At 34.0% G+C, this 27614-nt stretch overlaps 1 protein-coding gene across 2 annotated transcripts in view; it reads left to right on the top strand.

The window, feature by feature from the left end:
- The window catches only part of NEDD4L (NEDD4 like E3 ubiquitin protein ligase), a 455315-nt gene that overhangs the window by 108637 nt on the left and 319064 nt on the right, over positions 1 to 27614 (top strand). The window lies entirely within an intron of this gene.

Below are 27614 nucleotides of genomic sequence, written 5' to 3'. Positions count from 1 at the left end.
GCAGAGCATTTTCATGAGCAATTCACTGAAAAATACTGGGTGGTTAATACTTTGCATTAGAAGAATTATAAGAAGACAAAATAGCATTGTGTTTTGACCAACATAAAGCCTCTATATAATTTTGTGAAACTAGAATTAGTTAAGATTTTGCTGCTTATCTTCCTGAGTCATTTTCCTTTTATTACTTTAGAGCTACAGATGAGATACTTTAAAAAAATTAGTTTTTTATTTTCCAAAATACATGCAAAAATAGTTTTTTTCCCTCCCTTCCCATTTCCCCCTTCCCATTACAGCCAGTAATCCAATATAAGTTAAACACAGACAGTTCTTTAAAACATTTTTACATTTATCATGATGCACAAGAAAAATCAGATTAAAAGGGGAAAAATAAGAAAAAAAAAAACAACAAAAGGTGAAAATACTATACTTTGATTCTCATTCAGTTCCCATAGTCTTCTCTCTGGATGCAGATGGCTCTTTCCATTACAAGTCTGTTGGAATTGCCTTGAATTACCAGAGGAGAATTTTTTAATGTTAAGTGTTTTAAAGTATAATAAATATGAATAAGTTTTAGCCCAAGGTTCCTTTCTTAAGCACTCATTCTTTCTCCTACTTTTCTCTATCAATCATTTATTTCTTTCCCATCCTTCTTGTCTGTTCATTGGGTGTGATGGAGTACAGAAAACTTGAATTCAAATTTTACCTCAGATATTTGCTAGCTATATGATCCTGGGCAAATTTCTGAACTTTTGTCCCTCATTTTCATCTATAAGAAAAAGAATAAAAATGAAGAGATTGAACTCCATGGCATCCACAAAAATGCTGCTATAAATATTTTTTGTACATACAGATTTTTTTTTTTTTCTTTCTTTGGCTCTAAGTCTAGTACTGGTATTTCTAGATCAAAGAGTATATACAGTTATTAACTTAGGGGGAATAATTTAAAATTTCTTTCCATAATGGTTTTACCAACATGTAATTCTAATAACAGTATATTCACATGTCTATTTCCTGCAACCTCTTCAATATTTTACCTCTTCTTATTTTTGTCAGCTTTACTAATCAAATGGATAAGGAAATGGAACTTCAGAGATGCTTTAATATAAATTCATCTAAGTATTATTGCTTTGGAGAATTTTTTGTAAAGGATTGGATTTCTTCTCTTGAGAATTGCCTTTTCTTTTCCATGATTTCCATCATTTGATGGCCACAGAAATGTTAGGAGATTACTGATCTTGAAAATTGGTATCTTTGTGTTGAACAGTAGCATACTGGCCAAGTTTCCCAAACTCATTCCAGTTAAGTCTTCTCTTTATTCATTTTGGGGCTCAGTTTGTTTCTCTGGGACATTTTTGAAACTGGATGTTCTGATGGACTTTGAGGACTATCTATCCAAGTTTGTGCCCTAAACTATAATTATCAGACTTTTTTTTTTTTTTTATTTAGGAACAGTAGATTTTGTTCTAATGGAGAAGGGCTTTTAAGTTTAATGCATTCAGCACAATATACTCCTGAAGCATCTGTGAAAAATGGCCTTTTTTGACTTTCTACTGGACATCATCCATGATACTGATGATTTTCTTTGCCAAAACTGTTTCTTGTTTAATTTCTTGCTTGATGTTGATGTTCAAAGGATTACTGAACAGGGAAAATTCTGTCACGTCCTCTTGTCTGATCTAATCCTAGCCTATTCTCTTAGCTACCTATCCACTCGGTCATTTTTTAGTTCCTAAATGGTATTATAATGTGGCTAAATAACATCATCACTCCCTCCCCCCAGTAACTTAAAACAAGTTTGATATATTTTGTTTCTATATTTCTATATTGTTTCTATATTTCTATATACAATATTGTATATTTCTATATTGTTTCTATATTTCTATATTACTTTAATTTCCTGCCTGCCGTCCGGAGGATCCTCGAAAAGAAGAATGAAAATGAAAGGAGAAAAGAAATCATCACAAACAAAATAAACCTAGACGTCTACCAAGTCTTACAGATTTGCAGTCTTCCATGCTCAGGTCTTTACAAAGAAGTAAGGAACTTTCTTTTTGCGAGAGCCAAATGTTGTCATTAAATTTCCATTTTTTGGTTTTTTTTTTTTTTTGTATAGTGTTTTTTAGTTCAATCAATCAGTCAGTAAACATTTATTAGGCATCTATCTGGTGCAAAGCACTATACTAGAGCACAAAAGAAGCAAAAGACATTTCCTGCCCTCAGGGGTCTCAAGGTCAACTGAGAGAGACAACAAAAAAATAAAATGTACAAATAAGCTGTACAGGATAAAATAGGAAATAATTAAGAGAAAAGGCACTATAATTAAGAGGGATTGGGAAGAACGTCTTGTAAAAGATAGGGTTTTAGTTTTGCCTAAAAGATATCCAGGAAAGCCAGAAGCCAGTAGGTAGAGATGAGGAGGAAGAGTATTCCAGATATGGGAAACAGCCAGAGAAAATGTCTGGAGGTGAGAGATGGAGTGTTTGGTGCATGGAATGGCAAGATGTCAAAGCCCCTGAATAAAAGAGTTTGTGATGAGAAATTAAGGTGTAAAAAGACTGGAAAAGCAGGAGGGAGCTAGGTTTATAAGAGTTTTAAATGACAGAGGATTTTGTATTTGATCTTAGAGACAACAGAAAGCTATTGAAGTTTATTATTGGCTGACACCAAAGCTGCGAGAATTGGTGTGTATTCCATAGTAATAGGGAAAATAGGGGAGTGAGAGAGTTTAGGGGGATATACTTTTCCTCCAAATCTATATAGCTTTAAAGAACTTAATTTGTTGATTTCTCTAGGTTTTTTATTATTAAAAACTTTGTCATTAATGATTGTGTATATATTTTAAAACAAGATTAATTTGAGCAATTAAAATTATAATGCCTGTAAGAATAAAAACAATAATTTATTGACCCTAGGATAAAGGACCACTTACAGAACTTACATGGCATAATAAAGAAACTCCACAGAGAGTTGAGAGAGGAATGGAAAAATTTTTGAATAAGGAAAATTATTGTGGAGTAAAATGGGTTACTTTAGGAGGTAACTTTTTTTCATCATTGAAAGCCCTCACATGGAGGCTAGAGGCCCATTTTCTGTAAATCCAATATAGGCATATGTATTTATACAATTATCTTGCTGCATAAGAAGAATCAGATCAAAAAAGAAAAAAATGAGAAAGAAAATAAAATTCAAGCAAACAGTAACAAAAGAAGTGAAAATGCTATATTGTGATACACGCTCAGTTCCCACAGTTTTCTCTCTGGATGTAGATGGTTCTCATCATCACAAGATTATTGGAACTGGCCTGAATCATCTTATTATTGAGAACCACATGTATCAGAATCAATCATTGTATAATCTTGCCATTATCATATACAATGAAGTCTGGTTCTGCTCCTTTCACTTAGCATCAGTTCATGTAAGTGTCTCCAGGCCTCTCTAAAATCATCCTGCTGATTGTTATAGAACAATAATATTCCATAACATCCATATACCATATTCAGCCACTCTCCAATTGATGGGCATCTATTCAGTTTCCAGTTTCTTGCCTCTGCAAAGAGGGCTGCCACAAATATTTTTGCATGTGTGGGTTCCTTTCTCTCCTTTAGGATCTCTCTGGGAAATAAGCCCAGTAGTAACACTGCTGGATCAAAGGATATGCACAGTTTGATAACTTTTAGGGCATAATTCCAAATTGCTCTCCAGAATAGTTGGATTCATTCACAACTTCACCAACAATGTATCAGTGTTTCAGTTTTCCCGCATCCCCTCCAACATTCATCATTATCTTTCCCTGTCATTCTAGCCACCCTGGCAGGTGTGTGAGTTGTCTTAATTTGCATTTAATAGTGATTTGTAGCACCTGTTCATATACCTAGAAATGATTTTAATTTCATCTGAAAATTGACTTATCAATTGGAGAATGGCTTGAATTCTTTAAATTTGAGTCAATTCTCTATGTATTTTAGAAGTGAGGCCTTGACCAGAACTTCTGAATGTAAAAATGTTTTCCCTTACTTCCCTTCCAATCTTGTCTGCATTGGTTTTGTTTGTACAAAACCTTTTTAACTTAATATAATCAATATTATCTATTTGGTGTTCAATAATGATCTCTAATTCTTCTTTGGAGATTGTAAGATGTTTTGTGAAGCTTAAGTGCTTTTTAGATGTCAACCATTATTACTGAGCATTTATTCTGTGTCTAGAACCTGGGTAGGTATTGTGAGGAACTTAAAAGAAGTAGAAGACCTGGTTTGTGCTTTTTAAAAAGAAACTTTCAGAAACACCTTGAATTTGTTACATGTTTGATTTTGAATTCATTTTGGTCACTGTGTTCAGAAACCTTTTACTGTTGCCAATTTTTTTGCGACCCCCATATTCAGTTACACCATCAAATATGGGATTGTGACCCACAGTTTAAGATTTGGTCTGTGCAGCATTTTATGTCATTAACTCTTTCTCTGAGACCAGATAGGTGGCAAAGTAGATAAGGTGCTGAACCTGGAGTTGGGAAAACTGCTCTTCCTGAGTTCAAATCTGACATTTTGCTAGCTGTGTGAACCTGGGTGAGTCACTTAATGCTGTTTGACTCAGTTTCTTATTTGTAAAATGAGTTGGAGAAGGAAGGCACAATGTATTCCAGTATCTTTGTCAAGGAAACTTCAAATGAGGTCACAAAAATTGGAACAACTGAAGAGCAACATATCAATTAAATCATAGACACAGATACCTAACTTTACTATGTCCAAAGTATACTTTATCTTTCCCCCTATATCTTCCCAGGCTTCTACCTTCTCTATTACTGTAGAAGGCAACACCATCCTCCCAATCTCCCAGCCTTACAACTTAGGAATCATTCTGGGTTCCTCACTCTCTCTCACCCCTAATATCCAATCTGTTGTCAAGGCTTATAATAACCTGCTGGTAAGTTCCCTTGCTTCTTTCCCCACTCCAATCCATCCTTCATTCAGATACTAAAGTGATTTCTAACCATGTCACATATACATACCTGTCCACTCAATACACTCCAGTGACTTAACATTTTTGCTTCCAAGACTAAGTAGAAAAATGTTCTATTTAGCATTTGAAGCCCATTGTAACTTAACTCTCTGCTATCTTTCCAATCTTCTTACACCTTACTGCTCCTTGATGTAGTGACATTGTTCTTCTGGTTGTTCTAAGGAACAAGACACTTTGTCTCCCACCTCTGAAATTTTCTCTGGGTAGTTCCTGTGTCTGGAGCTTTCTGACTACTATCCTCCCTCTCCTTTCTTTAAGTCCTAAAAATCCTCTCTTTTACAGAAAGACTTCCCCACCCCCTGTTAATTTTAGCGCTTTCCCTCTTAAATATTCTCTCTCTCTCTCTCTCTCTCTCTCTCTCTCTCTCTCTCACACACACACACACACACACACACACATCTTGCTGTGTATATATTGTTTGCATATTGTCTTCTTTTTTAATTTGTAAGATCCTTTAGGGCAGGGATTACATTTTGCCTTTTTCTGTCTCTAGCACTTAGCATAAGACCTGTCACATAATAAATAATTACTCAATATTTATTGATTCATTGAAAAAGGAAGATTTCATTATATTTAATATATAACAGTTTGTTCAGTCATTTCTCAATTGATGACCACCTGCTTGGCTCCCCAAGGAGGGGGGAGTCTAAAACAGTAAACAAAGAAATATAGGCTTTTGGATTTAGATTTAGGACCTGCAGTTTATAAAGTACTTTTGAGTGAATTAATACTTCTGGGTCTCTCTTTTGATAGGCAAAGTAAGGCAGTTGGACTAAATGGACTTCTAAGTTTCTTTCCAGTTTTAAATCTATGTGTCTGTGATTCTAATTATTAGGTAATTTTTTAAAATGATGTGAAGGTTCTGGCTATTAATTAGGGGTAGGACTAAAATCCAATCTCCCAAATCATATTAAAATTGATCACATGGCCCATAAGTTTGAATGAATGAGAAAAGTAAAAGGAATTGTTGAGTACTATGTCAGGCACCATGCTAAAATTAGGGATAAAAATAGAGAAATAAGACAGTTCCTGCCTTCAAAGAACTTACCTTCTCTAAGGGGAGATAGCACATATGTATGAATGAAAGCACATTTGTTAAATGCTTCTCGTGTGTGCTAAGCATGGTACTAAGCATTGGGGATACAAATAGAAAAAAGATTCTTTTCCCTCCCTTCCCCTACATTAATTGAAAGAGACTAAAATAAAAGAAAATTCAGTTTCAGGATAGAAGTCCTTAGGGTGCAGGTAGGTCAGTTGCCTATGCAAGGAATCTCAGGGCAAAAAGGCAGGCAGACAATAGGGCCAGATGATCCTATGTCTTCTTTGAAGGAATAAAGTTGATATCTCCTCTAAGTCATGTCAATAGTTAAGTAACTTGGTGGATTCTGAATGACTCTAGCCTGATGGAGGGAGGGGGAGTCAAGAGGGCAAAGACCTTTTCAGTAGCAGGGAGGAATGTTTTGATTTGGAAAATTCTAGGCACTGGTGAGTAGAAACATGGAGGAATAGATTGACACCCCCTTTTTAGTAGTAGTGATGATGTTGATTTAATTGATTTTGGTTCCAGAGCTAGAAAGAAAGATACACACTTAACAGCCAGACAGCAGGCCAGAAAATGTCTCCTGTGTTAAAATGAAACATAGTTAGGGCTGGTTAAATTATGGGGCCATGTGAGACACTCCCCAAAATGGGAGAAAGGGAGAGTTTTAGAGAGTTAAGTCCTGTACACATGGTCTCTGGCAGAGTAGATGGTAAGATGTTCAAGTATAAAAATACTAGATATTTGGTGCCATGCCATGAGAGATAAACCAGTATCCCCAATGTTCCAGAGTCATTATAAAACTGTATATCAATACTGCATGATGTCAGAATTCCATTTATCTTGACTCTTTTCAACTTCAGCATTCAGTGGAGTTTTCTGTTCATTCAAACTGAAGCACACACTCCTTTACATTTCTAGTGAAATATTTCAAGGCTGCTATCAAAGCAGAAATGCTTTCTTTTGTACTAGCAAAGCTTTGTGCTGGTTGTATTCTTTTGGTGAATTAGTGCTCTCTCTTAAATTTAGTCAGTGCCATTTCTACTTTTCCTGAATGGCAAGCAGAATTGAGTACTGCTTAGGATCATGGATTACCTTTTCTTTTTCCTTTCTCTCCCTTTCCTTCTCCCCTTTTTTCCTTTCCCTCTTTTTCTTTTCTTTTTTTTTTTTTTCTTCTTTTCCTCCAATCATGGTGAACTTGCCCAGGATCACACAGCTAATAACCATTAAGTGTCTGAAGCTGGATATGAATTTGGCTTCTCCTGATTCCACAGCTGATGTCCTAACTACTGCACACCTACCTGTTGCCCCCATGTGTATTTTCCTAAGATTAATAGAAGATTCTGGAGGAAACATTTTGATTTACCTTTTCTCTAGGATATTACGAAATTTAACTAATTTCAAAGATGTGCTACTCATTCTTCACACATTATCCCATTCTTTCTCTCCTGAAATCTGTTGATCCACAATGTCTCATTTGTAAACATACCCTCTTGCCTGTGTACATATGTTTGTGCATATATACATTTGTGCATACACACACTGATAATTACACTTTGAAATATGTAGTTATCAATATTGATTTATAAAATTTGAAGCTAGAATGACCTTTAAGAACCTTAATATAACTTTCTTCTTTTACATGAAGCTCAGAATGTTGTGACTTGTTGAAGGTTATACCAGTATTTACCTGGCAAATGGAAATAAAACTCCCAGAACAAGACTTATAGTCAAATATAATATGGCTAATCTGAAAATCTGTTGCATGACTTCATATGTATAATCATTGTTTTCTCAAGGAGTGGGGGAGAGGTACAAAGAAGAGAATTTGAATTGCAAAATAAAAAAAATAAATGTTAGAAAATTAAAAATTAAAACATGGTACCTCCTTGCCATATAGGATGCCAAGAGATTAAGGATTTATTGACTCAGGTTAGTACCCAAATATAGTAGAGAATCATATAATTTTAGCATTGCAAAGGATCTTTGAAATCTTGTGGATTTGATATGAAAATTTATGGATAAATCCATATATGAAACATTTTCAAGACTTAGAAAACTGATAAGACTATCAAATGCACATTTTTTTTTCAAGAATTGAAGTTTTTTGGAGAAGATATGAAGTGGTAACAGAGGTCAACCTGTATAGTAGCAGGGGTACTAAAGTGGAGCTGGAAGACCTGGGTTCAGATCTAAGCTTTATAAAATAAAGCACATAGGATAACCAAGGAAACTAATTATATTAAAATGTGGTTATCAGAATATTTTTTAGAAGACAAGTTAACAGACCCCAGTTAGATAACTCGTAATACATTCTAACATGTTAAAAATATTGAATAAAGTTGAGCAAAGTACATGAATGTCTATATTAATATAAAAGAATAAAATATTTTCAATTTAACAAAATTTATTTTATTTTTTCTTAAAACTTTGGTCTAACTACATTTTATAACGAAAATATGGTACAAATCTATTATAAAGTTACTATGAGTAAATTACCCACCCCCCCCTTTTCCTATGCCCCCTTTCCAATTTTCAAGTAAAAACTTAGAATAATCCCAGAACCAATGCCTGTGGTTAGGAGAATTGGCAATTTTCTCACATTCCAGACAACTGGCTGATGAAACTTGAATTGCTTGTGAAAACAATGAGACACTGTTTTATGAAAGTGAAATATGAGGTTATCATGATGATGAATTTCAGTTAAATTTGAACATGATTAACCACTGGTTTTGTCTTTCTCCTTTTAAAAATTTCTAATTGATTTCAAATGACCTACTTTTCAATTCTTATATTTAATGACTATATAATTTTTCCTTAAAAACTTAAAATCTCTGATAATAAGTGTTTTTTCTGAAACCAATACTGACCCATAAAGCTATTTTCCTCACATTTCATAACCTTAGAAATGAAATCCTTTGTCCTCTATCTTGGCTATATTCTGAAGGAATTGTGGCGTTATAGGAACCAGGAAGAACTGAGTTCAAATTCTACTTCTGAGATATACAGGCTTTATGACCAAGATCAAGGCCCTTAACCTCTCAGTTCCCCAAGTAACTCTCCAAGATTATAATTTGCCATGAAAGGTGTTGATTTGTGTTAGTAAAGAAATTCCTGAGGCAGCTAGCTAGGTGGCACCAGGAGGATCTGAACTAAAATCTGACCTCAGACACTTACTAGCTATGTGATCCTAGGCAAGTCACTTGACTCCAATTGCCTTTGAAGGGGAAGGAAAGAAAATGTTGTGATATAACCAAATTAGGAGAGAATGGAATAATTTATTTACCTCTCAGATCTTTGAGGAAAGAAAGAATTTATGGTCAAAGAAAAACTAGAGAACATTGTAAAATGGAAAATGGACAACTCTGATTACATTAAATTAAAAAAGATTTTGCACAAATAAATCAATCACTCAATCAACATTTATTATGGGGAAAATGCATGATGTTTGAGGAACAATAAGTTAGTTCACTTGATATAGGGTTCATAAAAAGGAGTATTAATTATAGGATATTTTTAGAACTAGAAGGAATTTTAGAGAGTATATAGTCCAACTTCTGAACTGAGGGCCAGATTAAATTAAATGATTTGTCTTAAGTCACATAATCAAAAATAGCAGATCTGGGTTTTGAGATCAAATCCTGCAATTTCCAGTTCAATACTCTCACCCTTGTATCTTATTACCTCTTCATTTAAAAGTTGGGACCAATAACCTTAACTGGCTAATTTGCCCCCCAGGTTAGAAAATGAAATTATACCACCACCCTCTTTCTAATCATATGATGTGTTTATATTAGTACACAAAATCTTTATAATTTTTTCTGTGCTCTCTGAGACAGGTGCTTTTATGATCCCTACTTTCAATTGAGGGAACTGAGGGAAACAATGGTTAAGTGATTTGCCAAAACTAGTAAGTATCTGAGGTTGGATTTGAACTTAGGAATTCCTGACCTAGTGCTCTAGTCATTTGTATCCCAGAGCTACCTCTTAGAATCAAATAATGACACCTTTTTTAGGAACCCTTTCTGTTTCCCCTTCTTACTCTACCCCCCCCCCCCCACCATCTCTGCCTTTTCATTCAAAGTTAGCTGATATGTACTTTGTGTATATATTGCTGATACCTCTATATACTTACGCCTTTCCCATTAGAATGTAAGCTTTTTGAAAGCTGAAACTATTTTCTTTTCTCTGAATTCCTAGTATTTGGGGCATTAATTAATATAGGAACTTAAATGAATGCTTATTTATTGATTGATTATGAAGACAGATGACATTGAAGCAAATAACCTTGAATGAAAGATCTGAGAAAAAGGAAGAATTTGTTTCTCCTTAGGGATTCCCTGCACTGATGAAATCATGAGTCTGATTCCCCCAATATGTTTTGGATTAAACTTAGTCTGTAAAAAAGCTTGTTAGAAACTTTTTCTGAGAGGAATTTATGGCCAGAGAAGAACTAGAGAACATTATGAAATGCAAAATAGATAATTTTGATTATATTAAATTAAAATGGTTTTGTGCAAACAAAACTCATGTACTCAAGATTAGAAGGGAAGCAGAAAACTAAGAAAAAAATTATATCCAATGTTTCTGATAAAATGAAGATTTTTTTTGGTTTGTTTTGGGAGATTTTTTTGAGACAATTGGAGTTAAGTGACTTGCCCAGGGAAACACAGCTAGTAAATGTTAAATGCCTGAGGCCCAATTTGAACTCTTACTTTAAGACTGGTTCTCTATCCAATGCACTATCTAGCTGCTTCTAAAGGCCTCATTTCTAAAATATGTAGAAAATTGACTCAAATTTATAAGAATATAAGCCATTCCCCAATTGATAAATGGTTAAATGATATGAACAGTTTTCAAATGAAGAAATTAAAGTCATTTCTAACTATAGGGGAAAGATGCTCTAAATCACTATTGATTAGAGAAATGCAAATTAAGACAATTCTGTGATACCACTTCCTACCTCTCAGATTGGTTAAGATGACAGGAAAACATAATGATAAATATTGGAGGGGATGTGGGAAAATTGGGACACTAATGCATTTGTTGGTAAAGTTGTGAACTGACTCAATTATTCTGGAGAGCAATTTGGAACTATTTTCAAAATGTTATTAAACTGTGTATACACTTTGATCCAGCAGTGTTACTACTGGGCTTATATCCCAAGGAGATATTAAAGAAGGGAAAGAGACCCGTATGTACAAAAATGTTTGTGACATCCCTTTTTGTAGACAAAGAACTGGAAATCGAGTGGTTGCTCATCAGTTTGGGAATGACTGAATAAGTTATATGAATGTAATAGAATATTAATGTTTTATAAGAAATGTTGAGTAGGATGGTTTCAGAAAAGCCTGGAAATACATGAATTAATGCTGAGTGACATGAGTAGAACCAAGAAAACATTGTACACAGCATCCACCAGATTATGTGATGATCAGCTATGATGGACTGCTCTTTTCAAGTATGATATGATTGAAGACAATTCCAATAGACTTGTGATGGAAAGAGCTATCTGGATTCAGAGAAAGAGCTATGGAGACTGAACATGGACCAGAGCATAATATTTCGCCTTTTTGTTCTTGTTTGTTTTCCTTTCTTATATTTTTTTCTTTTGATCTAATTTTTCTTGCACAGCGTTATAAATATTAAAATATATTTAGAAGAATTGCACATGCTTAACCTATATTGGATTGCTTGCTGTCCAGGAGAAGGGGGGATAGAGGGGAGGGAGAAAAATTTGGAATTCAAGATTTTGTAAAGGTGGATGTTGAAAACTTTTTGCACTTATCTGGAAAAATTAAAAGCTATTATTAAAAAAATAAAGTACCCATGAGACCAAAAAACCCCTCAAAAACCTCTTTTCTGCAACACACTTTTTTTGGCTCTGCTTTGTTGAAATTTCACATCCATTTGCTTATTTAATGACTTCTCCACATTGATAGAAGAAACCTATTCTTTCTCAGTTAAAGCAGTGCCTTTATACTAAACTGACCAGGCAAATCCCCAAACCAGCCAATTCAGTGTCTTCAAGATGTCTCCTATTCAGCAACAAAAACGTAATTTGAGAACTGCAGGAATAAAATTGATCCTTTCACCCACATTTGTAATTCTAAGTAGGATTTTGTTTCTTGGTGGTAAATTTAGGAAATGCTGTGAAAATTTTCTAATATATGATGACTTGGATGATGAATTTTGAAAAAAAAAAAAGCTGTTTTATAAAAAGTCATTGATTATTGTTGCAGAATAATCTGGAGTAGGGGAACAGAGAGTGGAGGCCTGTGAGCCCGACTGAGCCTTACTTGGGAAGACAACATAGGGATTATTTGAGAAGGGGAGATGAACTCCTATTTAAGAGATTGAAAAGGTTGGTTTTGAATGGAGGATCTTCCACTTAATTGTAGTTGTCTTCATTTCCCTTAAGGGATTTCTTTGTGAAATGATGGGCTTAAACAAGATAAATTTAACAAAAAGATTGCATGTGAAACTGCAAGTCTAATATGTACAATTGTTTATTCCCTCCAAATATACAACAAAGTTTTTTCCCATTTTTTTTCCTTTCTCCAGTACCCACCCCCTGCTCTGGAGATGGCCTGTTGACATAAAAAGGGGTGTGTGTGTGTATACATAAAATTGTTATACTCATACTTCTATTTATCAATTCTTTCTCTGGATGTAAATATCTTTTTTCATACATCTTTTATCTTTGATTTGTGTATTTATAATAGTCAAAATGACTTAGACACTTGAAGTAATTTTAAAAACAATATTGCTGTGTTTTATAAGTAATGTTCTCTTAGTTCTTCTCACTTTGTTCTTCATCATTTTCTGCATATCTTTTCATGCCTTTCTTAGATCATCAAACTCTCTCTATATATCACAATTGTATTGCATCACAATCATACACCACAACTTATTCAGCCATCTCCCAATTGATGGTAATTCTTGCAATTTCCAGTTCTTTACTATCACAGAAAGTACATTACATTAACATTGAAAATTCTAATTACTATTTGTGATAATAATTGAGCTTTTGTTTTCTTTTTAAAAAATAGTATTTTGTTTCAGATATATGTAAAAATAGTTTTCACATTCATTTTTTTAAGACTTTGTGATCTAAATTTTTCTTCCTCTCTTACCTCTCCCCCTCAAGACAGCAAATAATCTGATACAAGTTAAATATGTCCAATTCTTTTAAAAATATTTCTATATTTATCATGATATACAAGAAAAATCAGAGCAAAAGAAAAAAAACAGGAAAGAAACAAATAAAAAGGTGAAAATACAATGCTTCAACCTACATTCAGGCTCCGTAGTTTTCTCTCTAGATTGAGATAGCATTTTCCATCCCCAACTCTATTTGAATTGCCTTGAATTGTTGAGAAGAGCCAAATCCAACATGGTTGATCATCACATAATTTTGTTGTTTCTGTGTACAATGTTCTCCTGGTTCTCCTTACTTTACTGAGCATCAATTCATTCCTGTTTATCATTTATTATAGAACAATAATATTCCATGACCATCATATTCCCTAACTTATACAGCCATTCACCAACTGACGACTGCCACTTAATTTCCAGTTCCTTGCCACTACAAAAAGGGCTACCAGAAACATTTTTTGCACATATGGGTCCTTTGCCCTTTTTTATTATTATTTGAGTTTGCTTTCTTAAGAAATAGCTTGAAAACTCTAATCTCAATATAATTGATTTCCTTTGGAATTCTATGCATATTATTTTACTCACTAAACTATTATTCTGAGTAGGGATTCATAGGATTCAATAGACTACCAAACAGGTATATAACATACAGAACGTTCAGAGATCTTGCACTTACAAAATTAATGCCCCAACTGTGTAAGTTTAGAAAATGTGAAGATATGGATACTATCCCTGGTTTTACTTACTACCTATATAGCTCTATGACAAATAATTTTACCTCACAAGATCTCTTATTCCTCAAGAAATAGGCTCTTTTAGATCCACACTCAAAGTAGGGGTAATAAAATATCCTAAGTGAATTTAGGACACAGATAATGATAACAAATTAAGCTAGCATTTATATAGTATTTTAAGGTACAGAGAACACTTCAGAAATATTTTATTTCATTCTCACAACAATACTGGGCAGTAGGTGCTATTATTATCCCTAATTTTACATATGAGGAAACTAATGTAGTTAATAGTTAACTGATTTACCCAGGATCACATTGCTTGTAAGTGTTTCAGCCAGGATTGGATCTTGACTTTCTGATTCCAAACTCAGAGCTCTATTCATTGGGCTATCTAGCTGCCTCCTAGGCAAACAGAGGTGAAGTGATTTGCTCAAGCTAGTAAGTATCTGAGGCTGAATCTGAATTCATCTAGGTACTGATTAATACAAATAACAGGTCCTTTGAATTGGTAACATGTTTTTGAATTCATATTGTTTGAAATTATAATTAGGCAATATCTGGTTTTAAGTTTTAATTCAATGGAAATATGCAGTACAAATTTGGAAACTAGATTATATACACAAATTGGCCTTTTCTATTATAAAGAAAGAAATAATGATTGAATGAAAATGCAGTTCAGAGAACCATGTCAGAGTTATAGCAGCAGCACACTAACATGCAAGAAAATACATAAATCTACTCCTATTTGAGTTCCTATTTCTACTGAGGTACTACCACAAGTTACCCATGTTCAAACCTAAGAGTCATCTGTTCTCAGTCCTTTCTCACAACCTTTCTTTCCCCCATCTCCACCCCACCCCCATTTCCAATCAGTTGCCAGTCTTCAGTGTTTTCTTCTTGCTTTTAGGATAAAATACAGATAATTCTGGAATTTCAAGTTCATGTGATTTTCCTCTAGCCAAAAAGTAGGGAATGGCGGGGAAGTGACCTAGCCTGACTCAAATGTTCTCTCCCCTAGGTGACTACTCAAGGGATGTAGCTGGAATGTTCTATTCTAATTTGTCACTTACTGGAATGTCTCCTTGATTCTAACTAGCTGAATATTTTTATATAGGACCCAAAGGGTATGGGGGAAAAAAGAAAAACAACCTTTCCGGTTGGAACAGATTTTTTACCTGGTATTCTTTCACTTCATCCAATGTCTTTCTTTCTAAAAAGGCTTCTAACTTTTTTTATTATTGAAGTCCGTCTTTTGCATTCTGTGGTTAGGCATTTGGTAAGGTTACTTAAAAAAGTAAAGTAAAGTAAATCTTATGCTCAGATTTGCTGAATAGGTTACTTTGGGATGCATTCTGTGCTATGTCTTCAGAACACATCATTACATCTTTTCCCTTTCTATGAGTATTTTGTATTTTAAAGTCTTTCTCCTAATATCTTGAGGAACTTAATATTTCTGAATTGAATTACTGCCTTTAGCATGATGTGTCTTGGAATTTGCAGTCTTGGGTTTTTTCCCCTAGGCAATCTTTGAATTCTTTCAATTGATATTCAGTTTTCTATGTTCAGAATTTATGGATAGTTCTCTTTTATTTCCATCATTGTGACATTAAGTTTTTTTCCTTGTCATAGTCTTCTGATAAATTTTTAGATTGTCTCAATGTACTGTTTTCAAGATCTATACATTTTGTCTGAAAAGTGAAACATATATACATACATTTTCCTCTCCCAATACATTTTTATTTCATTAAATAATTTCTCAATTAGAGATGTTAAAAAAAACTTTTTTTTTTTGCGTTCCGAATTCTTTCCTTCTTTTGCTTCTCCATTGTCCATCCTTAAGAACACACTTTAATATAAATTATTCATCCCTAAATCATGCAAAACATTTCTGTATTAGTCAAGTTGCTGAACAGAGATTCCCTGTCCCCACTCCCACTCACTCCCCCAAAAAACAGAAAAAATAAAATAAAAAAAAAAAGTATGCTTCAATCTTCATTCAGACTTCTTCAGAATTGTTTTGGATCATTGTATTGATGAGAATAAGTCATTTACAATTGGTTTTGTATAATATTGCTATTTCCAGTTTATTGTTTTTTTGTTTCTTTCATGAGGCTTGCCATTATAGATGAAAGTTTTATATTCTTATTTTTGTTATGTATTACACAAATTCTGCTCTCATAATTTTAATTTTTCTTCAAAACCACTCAAGAACAGCATGTTTCCATGGTTCCATTTTCCCCTCAACTTCCAGAGAGTACTCTTTCATGAAGTATTGGATAATTTTCCTTTATTTCAGTTTTCATCCATAGATGTTTGAACTCATTTATGGTCCTGAAAGGCATATTTCCTTTCCATTTTTCATATTTCATTCCCTCTCAACTAACTTTTGAGTAATCAGAACTATTCCCGTTGGATGCTGTGCTCTTCTGGCAGTTTTGGTGGAGTGCCACTCAGCTCCCCACAGGTACAATGTCTCGTCCCAGTGACCTGTCCTACTTTCTCTGTTCCTTAGTTCTTTGGCCTGGCATTGGCAGTTCAGAGTTCTCCAGATTTGGTGTTTCTGAATTACATCCTCAGCAGACTTTTGCTCCTAAAGGACTGTGGCCAAGCCAGCTGCTGAGGCCTGAGAAAACTTCCATACTCTGGAGCCAACATCTCTAATGTACTGGAAAGAGCGAAGGGCCAAGATGTAGGGGAGAGTTTTGATGGAAATCTGTGTTGTGTCTTGGGTCTGCTAGTTACACCTTGCTTCAGAGGTAGCATTTGACGTGGGGAGTGAGATCAGGGTCAGTAGGCAGCCATTCCTAAGGTTGGAGGGGAAGTTAAATCTTTCTCTTTTTTTTTGCCCCCTTTTTTGTTTTTTGTTTTGTTTTCTTACTCTCCTGTTTGTTTGTTTGTTTTCTTCTTTCCAAAATCTCATCAAAGATAATAAAGTAGTTTTAAGGTTAGGTCAATGGGTAGATTTCTGCTCATTGTGTATACTGAGATAGGTCTGGGAAAATGTGAATTCTTCGTTTTGTCAAACAGATGATATGGATATTGATAAATCTCTTTGATCAAGATTGGGTATTTAGTACCCTCAAAACCTCACTGGAGTAAGCCCACTTCTCATCATAATATTCATTACTTAATAGCCAATCAAGTTAATTGATAGCCTCGGGAAACTGAGCCCACCATCATGAGTTGTCTTTGATCTAAGAGAGACTGCCAAATGATTGTGTATATTGATATATTGATAATGTGCTAGCATGAAACTATGTCTCTTGAACTTTTTAAACATCACACTTTGAGTGAGCTAGGATGACTTGAGTCATCAGCTGCACTCAGTCAACCCCACCTTTATGTAGAGATGATGGGTTAATGATGGGTTAATAAAGATACTTCTAGGAATTGTAATTTCACTTGTGTATTTCAGCCCTCTTGGCAGCTTTACTAGGACCCTGAAGATGGAAAACTCTTATGCTCTAGGGTAGAAGGTCTTGTTACTGTGGCAGAGGATTAGGTCAATTCAGGTTTCTAATAATAGCTAGAAATAAAGGCAGCCTGAGGAAGCAGGATCTTAGAGAGTCCATGTTGTGTATTCAACAGAGTTTGCTCTGTTCTTAAATCTATAGGTGGCACTGTGCCACATATAGTAAACATTGTGTTCACAGTACTTGTTGCCAATTCCTACCTAAACTCTAAGTCTATAAGCCTAAATTCTACTTGTCTTTCAATAATAATAATAACTATTAATATTAATATTAGAATAGCTAACATTTATATAGCACTTTAATAAATATTATCTCACTTGACCCTCACAAGAAGTTTGTGAGCTAGTTGTTATAATTCCCATCTGAAATGTGAACACAGGTCATCCTGATAAATATTTACTCAGGCAGTTGGAACCAGGGTAGTTGATGAGACTTTGTTCTGCCTGTTTCTGCTGTGTTGGACAAAAATCACCTTTTCAGGTCTCTCTGACCTGGCTTCCAGTGGAAAAGTACTGGACTCACCTTGGATTTGAAGGAAGAAAGGGGTGGAGAGTTAAGGTTTCCTGAAGAGAAAACTGCCCCAGTATAGTGAGAATAACATTTTCTTGGGAGAAGAGTTACCTGGTTACCCTGACAATGGAAATTTACTGTTCAAGTCAGCCAACAACTTCCGCATACTGTTCAGTGCTGCTTGAATTTTCCAGCTACTTAGCTGCCTTTTATGGTATATAGTCTTAAAAATCGACATCGGGCCTTAAGAAATGGCATTTGGTAAGATTTTTCTTGATGGGAGGGAGAATTTAGTTTAGAATTTTTAAAATAGCTCTCATAATTCAAATGTAGCTTATAATAGTTTTTTTATACTGAGCTTATAATTTGAAACATTTATCCAAATTTTGAAGTCATATATTGAAAGTTTCTTTTGTCTTTTTCAGAGGGGATGACTTTTGCTGGAATTGCAGTGTAACAAAATGTACTTTTTTAGAACCAAGATCAAATTGTTCTTACAGATGTTTGCTTAAATGATGAGAGGTTTTGTCTCTCCTCACTTTTTTCTTTTTTTAGGAAAAAGGATAAACTTCTTATGGATTTTTCAATTGCTATATGAGTGATAGGAAAATAATCTTTTTTTTTTTTTTTTTAATTCAGACCTGTGATTTCATTGATATAAGAGCTAACTCCTTTACTCAAACTCCTTCCACAGACACAGATCAGTTGTTTGTCTATGATTTACAATCCTAGAGAACTGCCTGGAGGAAGAAAGCTTTTAAGGGATTTTTTCATAGTCTCCAAACTCTAGTTAATGTTCTAGTAATGTCTAGTAATGAACAAGCCTATCTCGAGATAGGGCTTGAAGTAAGGTTTTCTACTCTTGTTTCCTTATTCCAATGCATTCACTATAGTGACTCTCCCTTTGCTACTTCACAAAAAGAAAGCTGATAAATTTGCTAAGATTCTTCATATTGTGTATAGGGGAAAGGGTGGAAGTTGGGGAGGTGTGAGGGATGAACTTATGCCTCTGAGCTCTTTGCTTATTTTTGTAGGTTCATAATTTTTGTTTAATGTTGAATTTAGTGGATTTTTTAGATGAATGAGTGAAAAGATAAATGCAAAAACATTTCTTAAGCCTTTATATTATGCTGAAACTCTGTTTTAAAGAAAAGTAATTATTCACTTGGAGACTTTATAGTGGCTTATATTGAAATGCTTTAAGAATTACCAAAAATTTGAATTATACAATACTTGGTACGAATGAATGATGTTATCTTACTGTCTGTAGAAAAATTAGACCCATTAATAGCTATTTAGGTTGCTGGGATATCTCATGGATCTTTTCTTTCTTGGTAAATATTAACCACTTTTCTTGAACTTTTGTTTTCAGTGACTAAGTTAGAAAATGAAGAACACTATTATTTGGACTATCCAGAAATATGTTTTGTATATTAGACAAGTAGATATTTCCCAGGTTGCTTTTCTAAGATTTATTTTGGTCCTAGTAGAGGAAGGGAGGGTAATTTTATAATCTGGAATTTTTTACCAAGGAGAGCACTATATTTTTTCTGGGGGTACTACTTTTCCATGTAAATATGATACTGCTTTATATCCTTAACATTTAAGATGACACATAGTACATAGAAGATGCTTTAAAATACTTATTTGACAACTGATCTTCTATATACTCTCTCCTTTTTAAATTTTCAAAACAGTGTTCTTTTTTGGTTCTCTTATTTTTCTAACTTCTTAGTATCCTTAACTATTTCTTTATCAGTGCCACACTCACTAACCATGAATGTCCCTCAAGACCCTGTCCTTATGCCATTTGCTTTTCTCCTTCTATACTATGAATCCAATTATCTTCTCTTTGCAAATAATTACAAATCTGTATATCTATTCCTAATTTTCTCTGGAACTTGTCAACTGAGCAGTTCCATATCACTAACTGTGTTTTGTATATCTTGAACAAAACATCCCAGAGGTGTTTCATAGGCAAATCAGAGTTCATTATCTTTCCTCCTGGATTTTACCAATTCCTAACTCTCTAGTTTGGAAAGTATGACTAATATACTAAGCTCACAACTTTGGTGTCTTTCTCAATTCCTCATTTGCACTTCATATACACATCCAATCCATTGCCAAATCTGGTCTAATTTCCTGACATCTCTCACATACCTTCCTTTTTGTTTCTTCATACAGCTACAAATATAATGTATCACCTGGACTGTGCTAGTTGCATTCTTTTGGTTTTCCAGTCTCTCCTTACTCTATTCTATCTTCCATTGAGTTGTCAGAATGATTTTCCCCAAAATGTTCTGATCTGATCATATTATTCCTCTCTATTCAAACTCCAGTGGCTCTTTATTACCTTCAAAATTGTTTGACATTTAAGGTTATTCTTAATCTTTTTACCTTTTTAGTCTTAATTTTACACACACACACACACACACACACACACACACACACATTTTTCCCCTCTTCTGCTTACGCTAGGATTCAGTTAAACTGCCCATTTGCTGTTCTGGTAACATGACACTTCATCCCCTCACACTATGTCTTTGTATTGGTAATTCCCTATTCCTGGTAATTCCCAAATCTACCTTTTACTTTCTTTGCATATCCTCACATTGATTCTTCATGCATATCATATATTCATAGTGATTTACATGTCTCCCCCATTAAAATAGAAATATAGATTTCAAATTGGGAGAAACTCAGAATCCATTCTGTCAAGTTAAAAAGCTTTTGTACAAACAAAAGTAATGCAGACAAGATTAGAAGGGAAGCAATAAATTGGGAAAATATTTTTACAGTTAGAGGTTCTGATAAATGCCTCATTTCCAAAATATAAAGAGAATTCGCTTTTTTTCATCATAATTTTCAGTCCAATAATTCTCAGATTATCTCTCCTAAATCTATTTTCCAGGTCTGTTGTTTTCCCAAGTAAGTATTTAATATTTTTTTCTATTTTTTTCATTTTTTTGGTTTTGCTTGACTGATTCTTGGTGTCGCTTCAAATCATTCATTTCCATTTGTTCAATTCTGATTTTAATGAATTATTTTCTTCATTTACTTTTTTATTTCTTTTTGTAATTGTCCAATTGAGTTTTTAAATGAGTTGTTTTGTTCTATGTAATTTTTTTTCCATTTCGCAAATTTTATTTTTTAGAGAGCTATTTCTTTTTCCAATTCACTAATTCTGTTTTCAGTGTGTTGATTTCTTCATCCAGTCTATCTTTAAATGAGTTTTTAAAGCTCATTTTGTTTCTCATTTAAAATTTTTCTATAAATTTTTGACTCATGTATTATTTGGGATGCCATTACTTAATTATTATCTAGGTCTATATCTTTTAGTTGTGTTTCCCATATTTAATTAATTAAAATTATATTATGATATATAAAGTTGAGTAGGATGACTTATCCAGACCCTCTTGCCAAGCTTCCCTTTCCTTTCCCCATTTTTCTTCTATCTCTCTTGTAAGAGCCTTTTTAATTTCTTCCATGAGAGCCTTTTGTGGTGGGGACCAGATCATATCCCTCTTTGGGGTTTCATCTAGAAACAATCTGATTTTAGTCTCCTCAGGATTTGAAGTCTGCTCTCTATCAATATAGAAGCTATCTATAGTTAGAGCTGCTTTAACTTTTTACTCATTTTGACCAAAAACAAAAAAAAACAAAACAAAAAAACAACCAACAACAACCAAACTGCAGTCTGCTTTTAGGACAGTGTGTTGTTATCAAGCTTCCTCTACAGCCAACAGGAAGTAGAAGTGAAGCAGCGGTGAGATAGCAATGGCTGCACTGGAATCACTCTGGGTGTGGGCAGGTCCCAAGAGACTCCAGCGTTTTGGGGTCACAGTCTTTACCCTTTGTGTTATTAGCTTCTCTGCTGATCTACTGGTTTGCTGCCAGAGCAAGGTAGCTCACATTGTGGTAAAGTTCTCACTACAAATTTTCCGCCAGCTGAGACCATACCCCACGCTCCTCCAGTCTGCTCAGCTTGAGCTGCTTCCGTGCTCTCACTGCCAACTTTCCTGACTCTGTGCCTGGCCTAACTGTCCCCACTCATGAGTAAAAACAGACCTTTTCTGACAAATTTTGAAAATATTTTCTGTTGGTAATGTGTTGCATTCCCAATATTCATGGGTTTTGACAGTCAAGCCTAATTCCAAGGCGTTTCATAAAAGAAGTGGTCTGAGGGCAAGGAAGCGCTTAGACAGATGCGTGTGTCTTCTCTGCCATCTTGTCCTTCATTCTTAAAGAGGATTATGACATCAGGGAAGTGATGCTATGACACACAAGTGAATTGGATTTAAGTGTGGGAGAATTGTGCAAGATCACTTGCCTCACATTCTCCTCCAGACCCTTTTGGGCCCAGTGACCAGATATAGATTAAGATGACTGGAGATGGTTTTAGATACAAAGGGAAGTGTAGCATGGAGTTAAGGTGCTCCATTCCCTATCAGTCCTAAAGCCTTGGCTTAAGAAAAAATGAAGTGAATCATTAATAAGGGTAGCAATTTGAAATGTATATATAGGAATATGTTATTTATGTATCTTTTCATTTAAGATATTGAACTCGGACATTGAGAAGTGTATATGTGTGTGTATAAGTGTATAAGTGTGTATGTGTGTGTGTTGATAATGATATGATATGATGACGATGAACATACCAATAACATACCAGAGCTGGGTAGTACTGAGCAGTAGAATATCTGCATTGTTTTGTTTAAATGGAACCAAGTATTCAAACCCCTAGGAACATCCCTGATTGCTTGCTTCAAGAGCAGAAATGATTTCACTCAGTCCTTACTTTAGAGTTAGAATGGTTTGCAGAGGCTAGTGATTCCATATAATTTATTTTACAGATGAGGAAATTGATACTAACAGAAATAAAATGATTGATCCCAAATCACACTGAAAGTAAATGCCAGAAGTGTGTTATGAACTCAGAGCATTCCAGAATCACTCTTTCTACTATATTAATCACTCTTCCCATAAACATGATGGGTAATGAGAAAAAACCAAATACACTAAGCATCAATCATTTTGGAGGAATTTCTGACTTTTTAAAAGAATATCTTTCTGATTTGTGGCTAAAAAAGAACTGGAGTACATTATGGAATACAAAATGGATAATTTTGATTATATTAAATTAAAACCTTTTTGTTCAAACAAAACCAATGCAGACAAGATTAGAAGGGAAACAATAAACTGGGAAAAATGCTTACATTCAATAGTTCTGATGAAGGCCTCATTTCTAAAATATATAGAGAATTGACTAACATTTATAAGAATTCAAGCCATTCTCCAATTGACAAATAGTCAGAGGATTTGGACAGACAATTTTCAGATGAAGAAACTGAAACCATTTATAGTCATATGAAAATTTGCTCTAAATCACTGTTGATTAGAGAAATGCAAATTAAGACAACTCTGAGCTACCACTACAATCTGAGGTACCTCTCAGATTACCTAGGATGACAGGAAAAGATAATGATGAATGTTAGAGGGGATGTAGGAAAACTGGGACACTAAAACATTGTTGGTGGAATTAACTGATTGAATCATTATGGAGACCAATTTAGAAATATGATCAAAGGGCTATCAAACCAAACATACCCTTTGATCCAGTAGTTTCTCTACTGAGCCTGTATCCCAAAGAAATCATAAAAAAGGGAAAAGGACTTCCATGTGCAAAAACGTTTGTAGTAGCCCTTTTTGTAGTGTCAAGGAATTGTAAACTGAGTGGATGCCTATCAGTTGAAGAATGTCTGAATAAGTTATGGTATATGAATGTTATGGAATATTATTGTTCTATAAGAAACGATCAGCAGGATGGTTTCAGAGAGGCCTGGACTTACATGAACCGATGCTAACTGAATAGAACCAGGCGATCATTGTACGTGACAACAACAATATTATGATGATCAATTCTGGTCTACATGACTCTTTTTAACAATGAGAGTATTCAGGCCAGTTCCAGTTGTTCTTGTGATGAAGAGACTCATCTGCAATTAGAGAGAGCACTATGGGGGTTAAGTATGGATCACAACATAGTATTTTCACTGTTTTTGTTGTTTGCTTGCTTTTTGTTTTCTTTCTCATTTTTTTCTTTTAGTTTTTTTTTTAATTCAGCATGATAATTGTGGAAATATGTATAGACGAATTGCACATGTTTAACATATATTGGATCATTTACCATCTAGGGGATAGGGTAGGAGGAAGGGAGGGGGAAATTTGGAACACAAGGTTTTGCAAAGATGAATTTAAAAACTATCTTTGTATATGTTTTGAAAAGAAAAAGTTTTAATAATAAAAATTTTATATATATATATATATAAATAATATGAGAATCCTGTATAGATCAGTTCATTTAAAATTAATACAAAATATTAGAATCTAAAAGAATGAAAGAATATATTTCAAACTTATACTCTAAAATGCATTTTAGGTAATATTTTCAAAAACCCTGTAAATAAACCAAATAACTTAGCATTCTGCAGCTGTCATCAAAAAAAGAATATCTGAATTTCCTTATTTTCTACCTTCCCTGTCTCTAACACATACCTTTTCTGTTTTAAACTACCTGTGATTTATTTGGTTCAGAAATTTCTTTCATGAGATTCTCTTAAGGAGGACACACCCATAGTTCGAATGAAATTAGTTTGTAGCTTGTAAAAGCCAGGTATGGCCTCGCAGAGTCTTCAAATTTAAGATACCAAAAAGATTGTTAACAGGTAGGGCAATATTAATATGCCTTGGTTTCATCTGTACTTCCATGTGGAAATAGAAGATATATTTTAAAATAGTTTTTTTATTGAAATCTTTTGAATTTACATTATGTAGATATTCTTTTAAAGCCTCTCATAACCTCTTAAAGCCTTTTTTTTTTTAAATATAAGAGGAAAAAAAGGAAGATAAGTTCAGAAAAACTAATCAATACATCAAAAAAAAAAAAAAAACCATTAAAAGCTATGTTCTACACCTGTGACATTCCCATCCACCTTTGGAAAGGAATGTATGTGTGTAGGTATCTTCTCTTATTTCTTCCTTGGGGCCAAAAGTTCTTCTTTGTTATTTTGCCACATTCATCTCTTTCCCCTGCCCCTTCCCAAATCAGTTAACAAATACTGAGTGCCTACTATATACAAGAGAAGTTAGCTTCAGGGTATTCAGAGACACAAATAAAGTCATTGCCACTGCCCCACACACAATTTAAAAATATTTATTTTATTGACATTTAATTTTTGTATCAACTAGATATTCTCTCTCTTTTTCAGCATAACAAAGACATTTTTTAAAACAAGAAGTAGAAAAGCAAAACCATTAAAACTGATCACATACATAGAAAAAAATCTGATACTACATATGCGATGTAAGGGAAAGCATTTCTGTAAATAAATGGAAGAGGAGGTATTTTTTCCTTCCTGAGGACCAAGCTTATTCTTTTTCTTTTGCACCATCCATTTTTGATTATTTTGTTATTGTTTCCATTTGTGTTGTTGTTAGCCTCATGTATATTTAGAAATAGAAATATTTTTAAATGATCCTTTCTATCTTGTTGGTCATTTCTTTTGACTCACTACACTCAAGGCAACATTTACAAGATGGGTAAGCTAGGCCATGTAGTTTTTCAACATAATTAGTTTGTTAATGAGTTCTGATAGTTATCAACTTTGCTTTACAATAATAAGCTGGTATTTCTGAGTAATAAGGCTGATTAAAAAATTTAAATCTAATTATGTATCTTTTCACATTTGAAGGAAGTGAAGCTTCAATGAACCATGTCTGCCATAGGATCATAACTAACACTAATAATGTATATTATTATATCCCCAGGAATATAGGTGGAGTCCTAGTTTGAATCTTTCCCCTCTGTATCAATCTTTGGATGTAGCTTTCTTAATATATGAAAAAAAAAGTTGCCTTAAGTTAGTTAACAATATTTAGTTATACCTAACACTAACTGTAGTTTCAACAAACATCCTGAATTTTTTTCAGGACATTCCTGATTATAAGAAAGAATATATGCTTTAAAAGACTGTATAAAAGAATTATCCCGTGTCATTGCCTAAGTTCCAATTTTTTAGCTCAGAAATAGTCAGAATAGATAATTGATTTGGAAGGAAAAAAAAGGATAAAGGGGATGGCAGGAGAATTAAGAGACTTGTTTGTGATTTTCTATCAAGTGGATATAACTCTTGTCAAACATACCATTGTCTGTCCTTTGTGGTTGGAGTTTGAAGCTACTCTTAACTTTGTTGGATACCATTTTATTAATAATCTATTGATGCTCAAAAACACACAAATGCATCACCATCATTCTCCATGCATCCCCTCCCTAACAAAACTTTGGAATAAAGAGGAAACAGTTAAGCCAAACAAATAGTATATCCCCTGTGTTAGAGTCTTTAGTGTTTAAATAGGGGATCCCATCACCTATCAAGAGGAGATAACTATGCTTAATTATTGGTCCTTAGGAATTGAGTGGTTATTACATCACTTGGAATCCTGTTGTCCTTTAATTTTGTTTTCCTTTATGTTTAGTACATAGTACTAAACATAGTTTAGTACAGTTTATTTTCGAATGACTTCAGATAATTATCTCAGTTCCTTCCCATTTGGCCAGCTTGGGGCTTTCCCTACTGAGCTGGATTTGTTCTTTTACATTGTTTCAAGTTGTGCTTTTCAAGTTCTCTTCAGGAACTCTGTGCACCATTACCTTCCTTCAATTTTTCTCTTAGCTTCTCTGCTCTTCAGACACCCACATCAAGTAACTTTAATTGGATAAGGCCCCTTGTAGCTGAGTGGATACTATGCTTTTTAAAGAAGCTTTTTGAAACATTACTTCTGTAGTTTATGTTTACACCAGGGGCTTAACTGTCAATTCATTTGCTTTCAGTAATTGTTGAAGTAGCTGGGTTTTTTATCCCTACAAATAAGGAAACATTTTAACAAATGAATAGACTTTTTGTTTCTTTTTCTCAATGAATGAGAAAATCTCTTCTGATTTTGTGCAGCAAAAAGGTTGGTATTCTAGATGATGGGTTGTCCTTTTTCTCAAAAAAATTTCTTAGAAAGTGCTGGTTGATTTTATATTTGATCTTCCAGTGCAGTAATGGAAAACAGATTCTTAATTTGAGATCTTGTCCTGGTTTACTAGATTTGACTAAAAGAAGATTTTGAGAGATAAAAATAAGTGTAGGAGGCATATTTATAAGATTTTTTTTTGTTAAGTTAAGCAAGCATCCTAAAATATCTGTATTTAGAGCAGACTAGACAAAATTGTGAAGAAGCTCATATTTGTTTCTTTTATGATTCCCTCGGGTCCTCTTCTGGTTCTTCCTATACTTCGAAGGCAATCCCATCTTTCTAGTAGTTTTCAAGTATCCAGCTGCCACCGCCTGCTTCCTTCTTATTAAAATTTGGTCTTTATCAAGAAGCTGATTTTGATCATTAATAATTTAGAATGAATTTAAGTTTATCAAGTCATAGCTATCTGAGTTAAGCTTTATTTCTAATTCTAAAAAGGAAGGTTTTATTACCTCTTAAGGCATTCTTTATAATAATTGGATAAATAAAGTATTTTGGGAATGGGAACAGAGGAAATGTATCAATCTTATCAGATCTTACCATTGTGTAATTATAGTCGTAGGAGAGATAGCTTCTCTCCAGATCTTCCTTCTTGAATTGGAC

This window comes from Sarcophilus harrisii, chromosome 1, assembly GCF_902635505.1.
Source record: "Sarcophilus harrisii chromosome 1, mSarHar1.11, whole genome shotgun sequence".
NCBI lineage: Eukaryota > Metazoa > Chordata > Mammalia > Dasyuromorphia > Dasyuridae > Sarcophilus > Sarcophilus harrisii.
This window is presented reverse-complemented; position numbering and strand designations above follow the sequence as displayed.